Here is a 16,104-nt window from a genome sequence, read left to right as displayed (position 1 = left end):
GTAGTGATGTGCAACATGTTTTGCATATGACTAGAGATGGATTTAATTTCTCCTGAAAAGTCTCTCTTGGTATCCTTGGATAATTAATGAGATGATTTTGATTCTATGACATGGAACAACTTTGACACAAACAAAAGGAATACAGGTAGGAAAAGACGGGGTGTGGTTAGTTGAGGAAAACCAATCTTTGGAGAAAAAGTTTAGAGAGATTCCATAGCCACATTGCAATTTAGAGTAATGGGCGAAAAATGTATGACCCTTGGCCCCACTGGGAATCGAACCCAGGACCTACTGTGCGTGAAACAGACGTGATAACCACTACACTATGGAACCTGGTCTGGCGGGGGGGGCATCCATTCGGTCTTATGGAACTTATGCAGATTCAGGCCAGCCATTACATATTCCTTGTCCGTGGCCGTTATACTCGGGCGTTCCAGAGGGACGTGGAGTGTTTGTTAAAGAAGCAGGAAACAGTTATTTGGCGCCTACTCCATGCTGGGCTCTCTGGCTGAGCCTGGGGATACACAAAGAGGAAAAGCACAGTCCCCCATCAGAGGGAGCTCACACTCTCACACTCTAACGTGGGAGACAATACGGAAACCGTTATGTACAAAGCAGTCTGTGTGCCAGTTGAGGGGGACATAATCAACAGAGGGAATACACTGAAATTAAGGGCCTTAGGGAAGGCTTCCTGTGGAAGGTGCGGTTTTGGTTGGGGAGGCCAGGGAGGTGAGAGGTCAGAGCAGAGGAGGGAGAGCCTTGCAGGCACCTGACAGGCTAGGAATAAGGCAGGATTCCTTTCAGAGCTGTCACTCATTTCGGGTGCTGAATCAGTCATTTGCGTGGTGCTTTTTGACCCCATGCGGGCTTTCTCGGCAGAGATACTGGAGTGCTTGTCACGTCCTTCTTCAGCCCCCTTGGCAGATGAGGAAGCTGAGGCACACAGGCTCAGGTCACAGGACCAGTGTCAATCAGCTAGTAAGAGTCTGAGCTGGAGCTGCTCTCAGGAAGAGGAGTGCTTCTGACTCCAGGCTATCCCCTGCCCCCAGGGGTTGCCCCCTCTGTCCAGTAAAGCATACACACACAATACTTGTAGAGACACAGTTGCCACATTCCCTCAAAAAATACAGGACACTTTAAATGTTTGGAGTTCATGGTAACAGAACCAACATTTATTCCACATTTTAATGCTCTACCATTAGGGGTTCTCAAAGGACGGCCCGCCGGCCAGATGTGGCCCGCTGAGGATGCTTCTGCGGCCGTCCGGCTTACGGCAAATGGGCTGAGGGGCGCACACAGACTGTGACTTTTTGTTTGTCCTCTAGTCCGGCCCTCCAACAGTCTGAGGGACAGTGAACTGGCCCCCTATTTAAAAAGTTTGAGGACCACGGAATTTATTAGTCTATGAAAAGAATGCTTCCAGAACATGTGATAGCAAAGGAAGTAAAGAAAAGAGGTAGGAATGAAGGGTTGCAAGGACCTCCAGGTTTCAGACTGCATTATGGAACAGGAGTCATCCAAAACATTTGATATTGGTTGAAGTGATAGAAGAAGAGATCAGTCAAATAGACTCAACGACCAGGCATTAGAAATCGTGCCATTCCGTCACACAGTGCTTGATAAATCAAAAACCTTCCATTTGAAAACATTTTCCTGCCTGATGCAAAGGCAAATCTGAAAACCAACAGGGAAAAAATTAGGCTCCGACTAAGATTTCAAATTCAATCATTGTTAAACATGAACAAATGCCCGGAATATTGAAGGTTATACCGTAAAATTTAGAAGAGAAGGAAATCATGTACTTGTCACTGTTGTATCTTCTGCAAGAAAGTCATTCTTAAGCAAACAAGGGATTGAGTGATTACAAAATAAAATAGAGTTTTTAAAAAATGTTTCAAGTCCTTTATTTGTAAAGAGGATTAGCGGTGTGGGATAATTTTATATATCCCACAGTGGTGCTTTAAGACAGTGGTGTTTTGATGTAGGATTAAAATAAGGCTAAAATTTATGTATTTTTTTTTCAATAGTGGTTTTTTTTTTTTTTTTTTTTTTTTTTTTTTTTTTTTTTTTTTTTTTTTTTTTGTATTTTCTCGTTCTGATGTTGATTGATGCATCCTTCCATTGCTACTTCTCCATCTGGTTCCAGCATATCAGGAGAGTTTTCCTTGGTGATCTGTGCAGGGATGCTATTCAGGCTCTTTTTTTGATCATTGCCTTGAGGTAGACCTATAATTTTTAAATCATCTCTTGTGTATCTATACTCTAGGTTGGCTTTTTTTCCAATGAGGTATTTTTCGTTTTCTCCCATTAGGTTCATCCTTTGTAGTTTGTTTGACTGATTCTTGATATCCTGAGAAATGAATTAGCTTCCATTTGCCCTATTCTAGTGCTGAAGGTGGGATTTTCTGCAATTAGCTTTGGTTTCTCCTTTACTAATTAATTACTTCTACTTTTCAGGGTGATGTTTTCTTCAGGGGATTGTTTGACATTTGCTCTATTGTGTTTCTTAAGGGATTGATTTGATCAGTGCATGGTTTGTCCCTTTGGCTGATTGTGTTTTTCTTTCTCCCGGAATTGCCTTCCTTTTCCAAACCGTGGAGGGTCTCCTGCATCCCTCTCATTTGTATTCTGATTGTTTCTTGTACCTCTCTTATTTGCCTTTTTGCAATCTCTTCACAGCACGTCCAAGAAGCTTCTTTCGTTTGGAGACCTCTTCACAGCTCACTCTCTGAGAGTTCTTCTGAGGATGTTGTCCCTCTCTGAGTAGTTTGTTTCTTCCCTGCCACCCCAGGAGGTTTCCCCGGCCCAGGCACATTTCCGTTTCTTGCTCCTTTTCTCTCCTTTTCTTTGGGCATTTCTTCTTTTTGTGCTATTCTGGTCCACTGTTGCTCTTGGGGAAAGGGGTCCCTGTCCTAAGCTTCCTGTGAAGTTGGCTTAGCCTCAAGCACAGGTGGCTTTGTGCTTAGTGTTTTCCTCCCAGCAGGGGGTAGTGCTCCTTGCTCTTTGCAGGAATCAGGCTGCTGTCCCAGAATTTGCCTTCGGGCCTAAAACTGGCGCCTGCCCCACTGGTGTGCTGTGCTGCTGCTGATCAGTCCTTGTAAATCTTTCCAGGCCTTTGTAAAATCAGCTTGTGCCTCATTTTTATAGAACAATAAGATTCCGATACTTTCACATCCTACAACTTATTCAGTCATTGTCTAAGTGACGAGCATCTACTCATTTTCCCATTCTTTGCCATGACCAAAAGGGCTGCTGCAAATATCTTTGGCACCTGTGTGTGCTTTTCCCTCCTCCATGATTTCCTTGGGGTCCAGACCCAGTAATGGCACTGCTGGCTTAAAGAGTCTGCATGATTTGATAGCACTTTGGATGTACTGGCCAATTGCTCTCCAGAATGGTGGATTGAGTTAGACACCAACTCCACCAGCAATTTACTAATGTCGCAGGTTTCCCACATCCGCTCCAACATTCATCATAAAGTTTTTTTTCTGTCATCCGAGCTAATCTGAGAGATGTGCTGTGGTACCTCAGAGTTGCCTTAATCTTTCGTTCTCTGGTCAGTAGTGATGTGCAACATGTTTTGCATATGACTAGAGATGGATTTAATTTCTCCTGAAAAGTCTCTCTTGGTATCCTTGGATAATTAATGAGATGATTTTGATTCTATGACATGGAACAACTTTGACACAAACAAAAGGAATACAGGTAGGAAAAGACGGGGTGTGGTTAGTTGAGGAAAACCAATCTTTGGAGAAAAAGTTTAGAAGAGATTCCATAGCCACATTGCAATTTAGAGTAATGGGCGAAAAATGTATGACCCTTGGCCCCACTGGGAATCGAACCCAGGACCCTACTGTGCGTGAAACAGACGTGATAACTCACTACACTATGGAACCTGGTCTGGCGGGGGGGGGCATCCATTCGGTCTTATGGAACTTATGCAGATTCAGGCCAGCCATTACATATTCCTTGTCCGTGGCCGTTATACTCGGGCGTTCCAGAGGGACGTGGAGTGTTTGTTAAAGAAGCAGGAAACAGTTATTTGGCGCCTACTCCATGCTGGGCTCTCTGGCTGAGCCTGGGATACACAAAGAGGAAAAGCACAGTCCCCCATCAGAGGGAGCTCACACTCTCACACTCTAACGTGGGAGACAATACGGAAACCGTTATGTACAAAGCAGTCTGTGTGCCAGTTGAGGGGGACATAATCAACAGAGGGAATACACTGAAATTAAGGGCCTTAGGGAAGGCTTCCTGTGGAAGGTGCGGTTTTGGTTGGGGAGGCCAGGGAGGTGAGAGGTCAGAGCAGAGGAGGGAGAGCCTTGCAGGCACCTGACAGGCTAGGAATAAGGCAGGATTCCTTTCAGAGCTGTCACTCATTTCGGGTGCTGAATCAGTCATTTGCGTGGTGCTTTTTGACCCCATGCGGGCTTTCTCGGCAGAGATACTGGAGTGCTTGTCACGTCCTTCTTCAGCCCCCTTGGCAGATGAGGAAGCTGAGGCACACAGGCTCAGGTCACAGGACCAGTGTCAATCAGCTAGTAAGAGTCTGAGCTGGAGCTGCTCTCAGGAAGAGGAGTGCTTCTGACTCCAGGCTATCCCCTGCCCCCAGGGGTTGCCCCCTCTGTCCAGTAAAGCATACACACACAATACTTGTAGAGACACAGTTGCCACATTCCCTCAAAAAATACAGGACACTTTAAATGTTTGGAGTTCATGGTAACAGAACCAACATTTATTCCACATTTTAATGCTCTACCATTAGGGGTTCTCAAAGGACGGCCCGCCGGCCAGATGTGGCCCGCTGAGGATGCTTCTGCGGCCGTCCGGCTTACGGCAAATGGGCTGAGGGGCGCACACAGACTGTGACTTTTTGTTTGTCCTCTAGTCCGGCCCTCCAACAGTCTGAGGGACAGTGAACTGGCCCCCTATTTAAAAAGTTTGAGGACCACGGAATTTATTAGTCTATGAAAAGAATGCTTCCAGAACATGTGATAGCAAAGGAAGTAAAGAAAAGAGGTAGGAATGAAGGGTTGCAAGGACCTCCAGGTTTCAGACTGCATTATGGAACAGGAGTCATCCAAAACATTTGATATTGGTTGAAGTGATAGAAGAAGAGATCAGTCAAATAGACTCAACGACCAGGCATTAGAAATCGTGCCATTCCGTCACACAGTGCTTGATAAATCAAAAACCTTCCATTTGAAAACATTTTCCTGCCTGATGCAAAGGCAAATCTGAAAACCAACAGGGAAAAAATTAGGCTCCGACTAAGATTTCAAATTCAATCATTGTTAAACATGAACAAATGCCCGGAATATTGAAGGTTATACCGTAAAATTTAGAAGAGAAGGAAATCATGTACTTGTCACTGTTGTATCTTCTGCAAGAAAGTCATTCTTAAGCAAACAAGGGATTGAGTGATTACAAAATAAAATAGAGTTTTTAAAAAATGTTTCAAGTCCTTTATTTGTAAAGAGGATTAGCGGTGTGGGATAATTTTATATATCCCACAGTGGTGCTTTAAGACAGTGGTGTTTTGATGTAGGATTAAAATAAGGCTAAAATTTATGTATTTTTTTTTTTCAATAGTGGTTTTTTTTTTTTTTTTTTTTTGTATTTTCTCGTTCTGATGTTGATTGATGCATCCTTCCATTGCTACTTCTCCATCTGGTTCCAGCATATCAGGAGAGTTTTCCTTGGTGATCTGTGCAGGGATGCTATTCAGGCTCTTTTTTTGATCATTGCCTTGAGGTAGACCTATAATTTTTAAATCATCTCTTGTGTATCTATACTCTAGGTTGGCTTTTTTTCCAATGAGGTATTTTTCGTTTTCTCCCATTAGGTTCATCCTTTGTAGTTTGTTTGACTGATTCTTGATATCCTGAGAAATGAATTAGCTTCCATTTGCCCTATTCTAGTGCTGAAGGTGGGATTTTCTGCAATTAGCTTTGGTTTCTCCTTTACTAATTAATTACTTCTACTTTTCAGGGTGATGTTTTCTTCAGGGGATTGTTTGACATTTGCTCTATTGTGTTTCTTAAGGGATTGATTTGATCAGTGCATGGTTTGTCCCTTTGGCTGATTGTGTTTTTCTTTCTCCCGGAATTGCCTTCCTTTTCCAAACCGTGGAGGGTCTCCTGCATCCCTCTCATTTGTATTCTGATTGTTTCTTGTACCTCTCTTATTTGCCTTTTTGCAATCTCTTCACAGCACGTCCAAGAAGCTTCTTTCGTTTGGAGACCTCTTCACAGCTCACTCTCTGAGAGTTCTTCTGAGGATGTTGTCCCTCTCTGAGTAGTTTGTTTCTTCCCTGCCACCCCAGGAGGTTTCCCCGGCCCAGGCACATTTCCGTTTCTTGCTCCTTTTCTCTCCTTTTCTTTGGGCATTTCTTCTTTTTGTGCTATTCTGGTCCACTGTTGCTCTTGGGGAAAGGGGTCCCTGTCCTAAGCTTCCTGTGAAGTTGGCTTAGCCTCAAGCACAGGTGGCTTTGTGCTTAGTGTTTTCCTCCCAGCAGGGGGTAGTGCTCCTTGCTCTTTGCAGGAATCAGGCTGCTGTCCCAGAATTTGCCTTCGGGCCTAAAACTGGCGCCTGCCCCACTGGTGTGCTGTGCTGCTGCTGATCAGTCCTTGTAAATCTTTCCAGGCCTTTGTAAAATCAGCTTGTGCCTCATTTTTATAGAACAATAAGATTCCGATACTTTCACATCCTACAACTTATTCAGTCATTGTCTAAGTGACGAGCATCTACTCATTTTCCCATTCTTTGCCATGACCAAAAGGGCTGCTGCAAATATCTTTGGCACCTGTGTGTGCTTTTCCCTCCTCCATGATTTCCTTGGGGTCCAGACCCAGTAATGGCACTGCTGGCTTAAAGAGTCTGCATGATTTGATAGCACTTTGGATGTACTGGCCAATTGCTCTCCAGAATGGTGGATTGAGTTAGACACCAACTCCACCAGCAATTTACTAATGTCGCAGGTTTCCCACATCCGCTCCAACATTCATCATAAAGTTTTTTTTCTGTCATCCGAGCTAATCTGAGAGATGTGCTGTGGTACCTCAGAGTTGCCTTAATCTTTCGTTCTCTGGTCAGTAGTGATGTGCAACATGTTTTGCATATGACTAGAGATGGATTTAATTTCTCCTGAAAAGTCTCTCTTGGTATCCTTGGATAATTAATGAGATGATTTTGATTCTATGACATGGAACAACTTTGACACAAACAAAAGGAATACAGGTAGGAAAAGACGGGGTGTGGTTAGTTGAGGAAAACCAATCTTTGGAGAAAAAGTTTAGAGAGATTCCATAGCCACATTGCAATTTAGAGTAATGGGCGAAAAATGTATGACCCTTGGCCCCACTGGGAATCGAACCCAGGACCTACTGTGCGTGAAACAGACGTGATAACCACTACACTATGGAACCTGGTCTGGCGGGGGGGGCATCCATTCGGTCTTATGGAACTTATGCAGATTCAGGCCAGCCATTACATATTCCTTGTCCGTGGCCGTTATACTCGGGCGTTCCAGAGGGACGTGGAGTGTTTGTTAAAGAAGCAGGAAACAGTTATTTGGCGCCTACTCCATGCTGGGCTCTCTGGCTGAGCCTGGGGATACACAAAGAGGAAAAGCACAGTCCCCCATCAGAGGGAGCTCACACTCTCACACTCTAACGTGGGAGACAATACGGAAACCGTTATGTACAAAGCAGTCTGTGTGCCAGTTGAGGGGGACATAATCAACAGAGGGAATACACTGAAATTAAGGGCCTTAGGGAAGGCTTCCTGTGGAAGGTGCGGTTTTGGTTGGGGAGGCCAGGGAGGTGAGAGGTCAGAGCAGAGGAGGGAGAGCCTTGCAGGCACCTGACAGGCTAGGAATAAGGCAGGATTCCTTTCAGAGCTGTCACTCATTTCGGGTGCTGAATCAGTCATTTGCGTGGTGCTTTTTGACCCCATGCGGGCTTTCTCGGCAGAGATACTGGAGTGCTTGTCACGTCCTTCTTCAGCCCCCTTGGCAGATGAGGAAGCTGAGGCACACAGGCTCAGGTCACAGGACCAGTGTCAATCAGCTAGTAAGAGTCTGAGCTGGAGCTGCTCTCAGGAAGAGGAGTGCTTCTGACTCCAGGCTATCCCCTGCCCCCAGGGGTTGCCCCCTCTGTCCAGTAAAGCATACACACACAATACTTGTAGAGACACAGTTGCCACATTCCCTCAAAAAATACAGGACACTTTAAATGTTTGGAGTTCATGGTAACAGAACCAACATTTATTCCACATTTTAATGCTCTACCATTAGGGGTTCTCAAAGGACGGCCCGCCGGCCAGATGTGGCCCGCTGAGGATGCTTCTGCGGCCGTCCGGCTTACGGCAAATGGGCTGAGGGGCGCACACAGACTGTGACTTTTTGTTTGTCCTCTAGTCCGGCCCTCCAACAGTCTGAGGGACAGTGAACTGGCCCCCTATTTAAAAAGTTTGAGGACCACGGAATTTATTAGTCTATGAAAAGAATGCTTCCAGAACATGTGATAGCAAAGGAAGTAAAGAAAAGAGGTAGGAATGAAGGGTTGCAAGGACCTCCAGGTTTCAGACTGCATTATGGAACAGGAGTCATCCAAAACATTTGATATTGGTTGAAGTGATAGAAGAAGAGATCAGTCAAATAGACTCAACGACCAGGCATTAGAAATCGTGCCATTCCGTCACACAGTGCTTGATAAATCAAAAACCTTCCATTTGAAAACATTTTCCTGCCTGATGCAAAGGCAAATCTGAAAACCAACAGGGAAAAAATTAGGCTCCGACTAAGATTTCAAATTCAATCATTGTTAAACATGAACAAATGCCCGGAATATTGAAGGTTATACCGTAAAATTTAGAAGAGAAGGAAATCATGTACTTGTCACTGTTGTATCTTCTGCAAGAAAGTCATTCTTAAGCAAACAAGGGATTGAGTGATTACAAAATAAAATAGAGTTTTTAAAAAATGTTTCAAGTCCTTTATTTGTAAAGAGGATTAGCGGTGTGGGATAATTTTATATATCCCACAGTGGTGCTTTAAGACAGTGGTGTTTTGATGTAGGATTAAAATAAGGCTAAAATTTATGTATTTTTTTTTCAATAGTGGTTTTTTTTTTTTTTTTTTTTTTTTTTTTTTTTTTTTTTTTGTATTTTCTCGTTCTGATGTTGATTGATGCATCCTTCCATTGCTACTTCTCCATCTGGTTCCAGCATATCAGGAGAGTTTTCCTTGGTGATCTGTGCAGGGATGCTATTCAGGCTCTTTTTTTGATCATTGCCTTGAGGTAGACCTATAATTTTTAAATCATCTCTTGTGTATCTATACTCTAGGTTGGCTTTTTTTCCAATGAGGTATTTTTCGTTTTCTCCCATTAGGTTCATCCTTTGTAGTTTGTTTGACTGATTCTTGATATCCTGAGAAATGAATTAGCTTCCATTTGCCCTATTCTAGTGCTGAAGGTGGGATTTTCTGCAATTAGCTTTGGTTTCTCCTTTACTAATTAATTACTTCTACTTTTCAGGGTGATGTTTTCTTCAGGGGATTGTTTGACATTTGCTCTATTGTGTTTCTTAAGGGATTGATTTGATCAGTGCATGGTTTGTCCCTTTGGCTGATTGTGTTTTTCTTTCTCCCGGAATTGCCTTCCTTTTCCAAACCGTGGAGGGTCTCCTGCATCCCTCTCATTTGTATTCTGATTGTTTCTTGTACCTCTCTTATTTGCCTTTTTGCAATCTCTTCACAGCACGTCCAAGAAGCTTCTTTCGTTTGGAGACCTCTTCACAGCTCACTCTCTGAGAGTTCTTCTGAGGATGTTGTCCCTCTCTGAGTAGTTTGTTTCTTCCCTGCCACCCCAGGAGGTTTCCCCGGCCCAGGCACATTTCCGTTTCTTGCTCCTTTTCTCTCCTTTTCTTTGGGCATTTCTTCTTTTTGTGCTATTCTGGTCCACTGTTGCTCTTGGGGAAAGGGGTCCCTGTCCTAAGCTTCCTGTGAAGTTGGCTTAGCCTCAAGCACAGGTGGCTTTGTGCTTAGTGTTTTCCTCCCAGCAGGGGGTAGTGCTCCTTGCTCTTTGCAGGAATCAGGCTGCTGTCCCAGAATTTGCCTTCGGGCCTAAAACTGGCGCCTGCCCCACTGGTGTGCTGTGCTGCTGCTGATCAGTCCTTGTAAATCTTTCCAGGCCTTTGTAAAATCAGCTTGTGCCTCATTTTTATAGAACAATAAGATTCCGATACTTTCACATCCTACAACTTATTCAGTCATTGTCTAAGTGACGAGCATCTACTCATTTTCCCATTCTTTGCCATGACCAAAAGGGCTGCTGCAAATATCTTTGGCACCTGTGTGTGCTTTTCCCTCCTCCATGATTTCCTTGGGGTCCAGACCCAGTAATGGCACCGCTGGCTTAAAGAGTCTGCATGATTTGATAGCACTTTGGATGTACTGGCCAATTGCTCTCCAGAATGGTGGATTGAGTTAGACACCAACTCCACCAGCAATTTACTAATGTCGCAGGTTTTCCACATCCGCTCCAACATTCATCATAAAGTTTTTTTCTGTCATCCGAGCTAATCTGAGAGATGTGCTGTGGTACCTCAGAGTTGCCTTAATCTTTCGTTCTCTGGTCAGTAGTGATGTGCAACATGTTTTGCATATGACTAGAAATGGATTTAATTTCTCCTGAAAAGTCTCTCTTGGTATCCTTGGATAATTAATGAGATGATTTTGATTCTATGACATGGAACAACTTTGACACAAACAAAAGGAATGCAGGTAGGAAAAGACGGGGTGTGGTTAGTTGAGGAAAACCAATCTTTGGAGAAAAAGTTTAGAGAGATTCCATAGCCACGTTGCAATTTAGAGTAATGGGCGAAAAATGTATGACCCTTGGCCCCACTGGGAATCGAACCCAGGACCTACTGTGCGTGAAACAGACGTGATAACCACTACACTATGGAACCTGGTCTGGCGGGGGGGCATCCATTCGGTCTTATGGAACTTATGCAGATTCAGGCCAGCCATTACATATTCCTTGTCCGTGGCCGTTATACTTGGGCGTTCCAGAGGGACGTGGAGTGTTTGTTAAAGAAGCAGGAAACAGTTATTTGGCGCCTACTCCATGCTGGGCTCTCTGGCTGAGCCTGGGGATACACAAAGAGGAAAAGCACAGTCCCCCATCAGAGGGAGCTCACACTCTCACACTCTAACGTGGGAGACAATACGGAAACCGTTATGTACAAAGCAGTCTGTGTGCCAGTTGAGGGGGACATAATCAACAGAGGGAATACACTGAAATTAAGGGCCTTAGGGAAGGCTTCCTGTGGAAGGTGCGGTTTTGGTTGGGGAGGCCAGGGAGGTGAGAGGTCAGAGCAGAGGAGGGAGAGCCTTGCAGGCACCTGACAGGCTAGGAATAAGGCAGGATTCCTTTCAGAGCTGTCACTCATTTCGGGTGCTGAATCAGTCATTTGCGTGGTGCTTTTTGACCCCATGCGGGCTTTCTCGGCAGAGATACTGGAGTGCTTGTCACGTCCTTCTTCAGCCCCCTTGGCAGATGAGGAAGCTGAGGCACACAGGCTCAGGTCACAGGACCAGTGTCAATCAGCTAGTAAGAGTCTGAGCTGGAGCTGCTCTCAGGAAGAGGAGTGCTTCTGACTCCAGGCTATCCCCTGCCCCCAGGGGTTGCCCCCTCTGTCTAGTAAAGCATACACACACAATACTTGTAGAGACACAGTTGCCACATTCCCTCAAAAAATACAGGACACTTTAAATGTTTGGAGTTCATGGTAACAGAACCAACATTTATTCCACATTTTAATGCTCTACCATTAGGGGTTCTCAAAGGACGGCCCGCCGGCCAGATGTGGCCCGCTGAGGATGCTTCTGCGGCCGTCCGGCTTACGGCAAATGGGCTGAGGGGCGCACACAGACTGTGACTTTTTGTTTGTCCTCTAGTCCGGCCCTCCAACAGTCTGAGGGACAGTGAACTGGCCCCCTATTTAAAAAGTTTGAGGACCACGGAATTTATTAGTCTATGAAAAGAATGCTTCCAGAACATGAGATAGCAAAGGAAGTAAAGAAAAGAGGTAGGAATGAAGGGTTGCAAGGACCTCCAGGTTTCAGACTGCATTATGGAACAGGAGTCATCCAAAACATTTGATATTGGTTGAAGTGATAGAAGAAGAGATCAGTCAAATAGACTCAACGACCAGGCATTAGAAATCGTGCCATTCCGTCACACAGTGCTTGATAAATCAAAAACCTTCCATTTGAAAACATTTTCCTGCCTGATGCAAAGGCAAATCTGAAAACCAACAGGGAAAAAATTAGGCTCCGACTAAGATTTCAAATTCAATCATTGTTAAACATGAACAAATGCCCGGAATATTGAAGGTTATACCATAAAATTTAGAAGAGAAGGAAATCATGTACTTGTCACTGTTGTATCTTCTGCAAGAAAGTCATTCTTAAGCAAACAAGGGATTGAGTGATTACAAAATAAAATAGAGTTTTAAAAAAATGTTTCAAGTCCTTTATTTGTAAAGAGGATTAGCGGTGTGGGATAATTTTATATATCCCACAGTGGTGCTTTAAGACAGTGGTGTTTTGATGTAGGATTAAAATAAGGCTAAAATTTATGTATTTTTTTTTCAATAGTGGTTTTTTTTTTTTTTTTTTTTTTTTTTTTTTTTTTTTTTTTTTTTTTTTGTATTTTCTCGTTCTGATGTTGATTGATGCATCCTTCCATTGCTACTTCTCCATCTGGTTCCAGCATATCAGGAGAGTTTTCCTTGGTGATCTGTGCAGGGATGCTATTCAGGCTCTTTTTTTGATCATTGCCTTGAGGTAGACCTATAATTTTTAAATCATCTCTTGTGTATCTATACTCTAGGTTGGCTTTTTTTCCAATGAGGTATTTTTCGTTTTCTCCCATTAGGTTCATCCTTTGTAGTTTGTTTGACTGATTCTTGATATCCTGAGAAATGAATTAGCTTCCATTTGCCCTATTCTAGTGCTGAAGGTGGGATTTTCTGCAGTTAGCTTTGGTTTCTCCTTTACTAATTAATTACTTCTACTTTTCAGGGTGATGTTTTCTTCAGGGGATTGTTTGACATTTGCTCTATTGTGTTTCTTAAGGGATTGATTTGATCAGTGCATGGTTTGTCCCTTTGGCTGATTGTGTTTTTCTTTCTCCCGGAATTGCCTTCCTTTTCCAAACCGTGGAGGGTCTCCTGCATCCCTCTCATTTGTATTCTGATTGTTTCTTGTACCTCTCTTATTTGCCTTTTTGCAATCTCTTCACAGCACGTCCAAGAAGCTTCTTTCGTTTGGAGACCTCTTCACAGCTCACTCTCTGAGAGTTCTTCTGAGGATGTTGTCCCTCTCTGAGTAGTTTGTTTCTTCCCTGCCACCCCAGGAGGTTTCCCCGGCCTAGGCACATTTCCGTTTCTTGCTCCTTTTCTCTCCTTTTCTTTGGGCATTTCTTCTTTTTGTGCTATTCTGGTCCACTGTTGCTCTTGGGGAAAGGGGTCCCTGTCCTAAGCTTCCTGTGAAGTTGGCTTAGCCTCAAGCACAGGTGGCTTTGTGCTTAGTGTTTTCCTCCCAGCAGGGGGTAGTGCTCCTTGCTCTTTGCAGGAATCAGGCTGCTGTCCCAGAATTTGCCTTCGGGCCTAAAACTGGCGCCTGCCCCACTGGTGTGCTGTGCTGCTGCTGATCAGTCCTTGTAAATCTTTCCAGGCCTTTGTAAAATCAGCTTGTGCCTCATTTTTATAGAACAATAAGATTCCGATACTTTCACATCCTACAACTTATTCAGTCATTGTCTAAGTGACGAGCATCTACTCATTTTCCCATTCTTTGCCATGACCAAAAGGGCTGCTGCAAATATCTTTGGCACCTGTGTGTGCTTTTCCCTCCTCCATGATTTCCTTGGGGTCCAGACCCAGTAATGGCACTGCTGGCTTAAAGAGTCTGCATGATTTGATAGCACTTTGGATGTACTGGCCAATTGCTCTCCAGAATGGTGGATTGAGTTAGACACCAACTCCACCAGCAATTTACTAATGTCGCAGGTTTCCCACATCCGCTCCAACATTCATCATAAAGTTTTTTTCTGTCATCCGAGCTAATCTGAGAGATGTGCTGTGGTACCTCAGAGTTGCCTTAATCTTTCGTTCTCTGGTCAGTAGTGATGTGCAACATGTTTTGCATATGACTAGAAATGGATTTAATTTCTCCTGAAAAGTCTCTCTTGGTATCCTTGGATAATTAATGAGATGATTTTGATTCTATGACATGGAACAACTTTGACACAAACAAAAGGAATGCAGGTAGGAAAAGACGGGGTGTGGTTAGTTGAGGAAAACCAATCTTTGGAGAAAAAGTTTAGAGAGATTCCATAGCCACGTTGCAATTTAGAGTAATGGGCGAAAAATGTATGACCCTTGGCCCCACTGGGAATCGAACCCAGGACCTACTGTGCGTGAAACAGACGTGATAACCACTACACTATGGAACCTGGTCTGGCGGGGGGGCATCCATTCGGTCTTATGGAACTTATGCAGATTCAGGCCAGCCATTACATATTCCTTGTCCGTGGCCGTTATACTTGGGCGTTCCAGAGGGACGTGGAGTGTTTGTTAAAGAAGCAGGAAACAGTTATTTGGCGCCTACTCCATGCTGGGCTCTCTGGCTGAGCCTGGGGATACACAAAGAGGAAAAGCACAGTCCCCCATCAGAGGGAGCTCACACTCTCACACTCTAACGTGGGAGACAATACGGAAACCGTTATGTACAAAGCAGTCTGTGTGCCAGTTGAGGGGGACATAATCAACAGAGGGAATACACTGAAATTAAGGGCCTTAGGGAAGGCTTCCTGTGGAAGGTGCGGTTTTGGTTGGGGAGGCCATGGAGGTGAGAGGTCAGAGCAGAGGAGGGAGAGCCTTGCAGGCACCTGACAGGCTAGGAATAAGGCAGGATTCCTTTCAGAGCTGTCACTCATTTCGGGTGCTGAATCAGTCATTTGCGTGGTGCTTTTTGACCCCATGCGGGCTTTCTCGGCAGAGATACTGGAGTGCTTGTCACGTCCTTCTTCAGCCCCCTTGGCAGATGAGGAAGCTGAGGCACACAGGCTCAGGTCACAGGACCAGTGTCAATCAGCTAGTAAGAGTCTGAGCTGGAGCTGCTCTCAGGAAGAGGAGTGCTTCTGACTCCAGGCTATCCCCTGCCCCCAGGGGTTGCCCCCTCTGTCTAGTAAAGCATACACACACAATACTTGTAGAGACACAGTTGCCACATTCCCTCAAAAAATACAGGACACTTTAAATGTTTGGAGTTCATGGTAACAGAACCAACATTTATTCCACATTTTAATGCTCTACCATTAGGGGTTCTCAAAGGACGGCCCGCCGGCCAGATGTGGCCCGCTGAGGATGCTTCTGCGGCCGTCCGGCTTACGGCAAATGGGCTGAGGGGCGCACACAGACTGTGACTTTTTGTTTGTCCTCTAGTCCGGCCCTCCAACAGTCTGAGGGACAGTGAACTGGCCCCCTATTTAAAAAGTTTGAGGACCACGGAATTTATTAGTCTATGAAAAGAATGCTTCCAGAACATGAGATAGCAAAGGAAGTAAAGAAAAGAGGTAGGAATGAAGGGTTGCAAGGACCTCCAGGTTTCAGACTGCATTATGGAACAGGAGTCATCCAAAACATTTGATATTGGTTGAAGTGATAGAAGAAGAGATCAGTCAAATAGACTCAACGACCAGGCATTAGAAATCGTGCCATTCCGTCACACAGTGCTTGATAAATCAAAAACCTTCCATTTGAAAACATTTTCCTGCCTGATGCAAAGGCAAATCTGAAAACCAACAGGGAAAAAATTAGGCTCCGACTAAGATTTCAAATTCAATCATTGTTAAACATGAACAAATGCCCGGAATATTGAAGGTTATACCATAAAATTTAGAAGAGAAGGAAATCATGTACTTGTCACTGTTGTATCTTCTGCAAGAAAGTCATTCTTAAGCAAACAAGGGATTGAGTGATTACAAAATAAAATAGAGTTTTAAAAAAATGTTTCAAGTCCTTTATTTG

General features: G+C 44.2%; 4 non-coding genes across 4 annotated transcripts; all 4 read right to left on the bottom strand.

The window, feature by feature from the left end:
- Window positions 1-260: 260 nt before the first annotated feature.
- On the bottom strand, window positions 261-333 carry TRNAV-CAC (transfer RNA valine (anticodon CAC)). Its single transcript has one exon. It is a non-coding gene; the product is annotated as a tRNA-Val (tRNA).
- A 7,021-nt stretch (window positions 334-7,354) lies between these two features.
- On the bottom strand, window positions 7,355-7,427 carry TRNAV-CAC (transfer RNA valine (anticodon CAC)). Its single transcript has one exon. It is a non-coding gene; the product is annotated as a tRNA-Val (tRNA).
- A 3,474-nt stretch (window positions 7,428-10,901) lies between these two features.
- On the bottom strand, window positions 10,902-10,974 carry TRNAV-CAC (transfer RNA valine (anticodon CAC)). Its single transcript has one exon. It is a non-coding gene; the product is annotated as a tRNA-Val (tRNA).
- A 3,481-nt stretch (window positions 10,975-14,455) lies between these two features.
- Window positions 14,456-14,528, bottom strand: TRNAV-CAC (transfer RNA valine (anticodon CAC)). Its single transcript has one exon. It is a non-coding gene; the product is annotated as a tRNA-Val (tRNA).
- Window positions 14,529-16,104: the final 1,576 nt, after the last annotated feature.

This window comes from Sminthopsis crassicaudata, chromosome X (genome assembly GCF_048593235.1).
Source record: "Sminthopsis crassicaudata isolate SCR6 chromosome X, ASM4859323v1, whole genome shotgun sequence".
Taxonomy (NCBI): Eukaryota; Metazoa; Chordata; class Mammalia; order Dasyuromorphia; family Dasyuridae; genus Sminthopsis; species Sminthopsis crassicaudata.
This window is presented reverse-complemented; position numbering and strand designations above follow the sequence as displayed.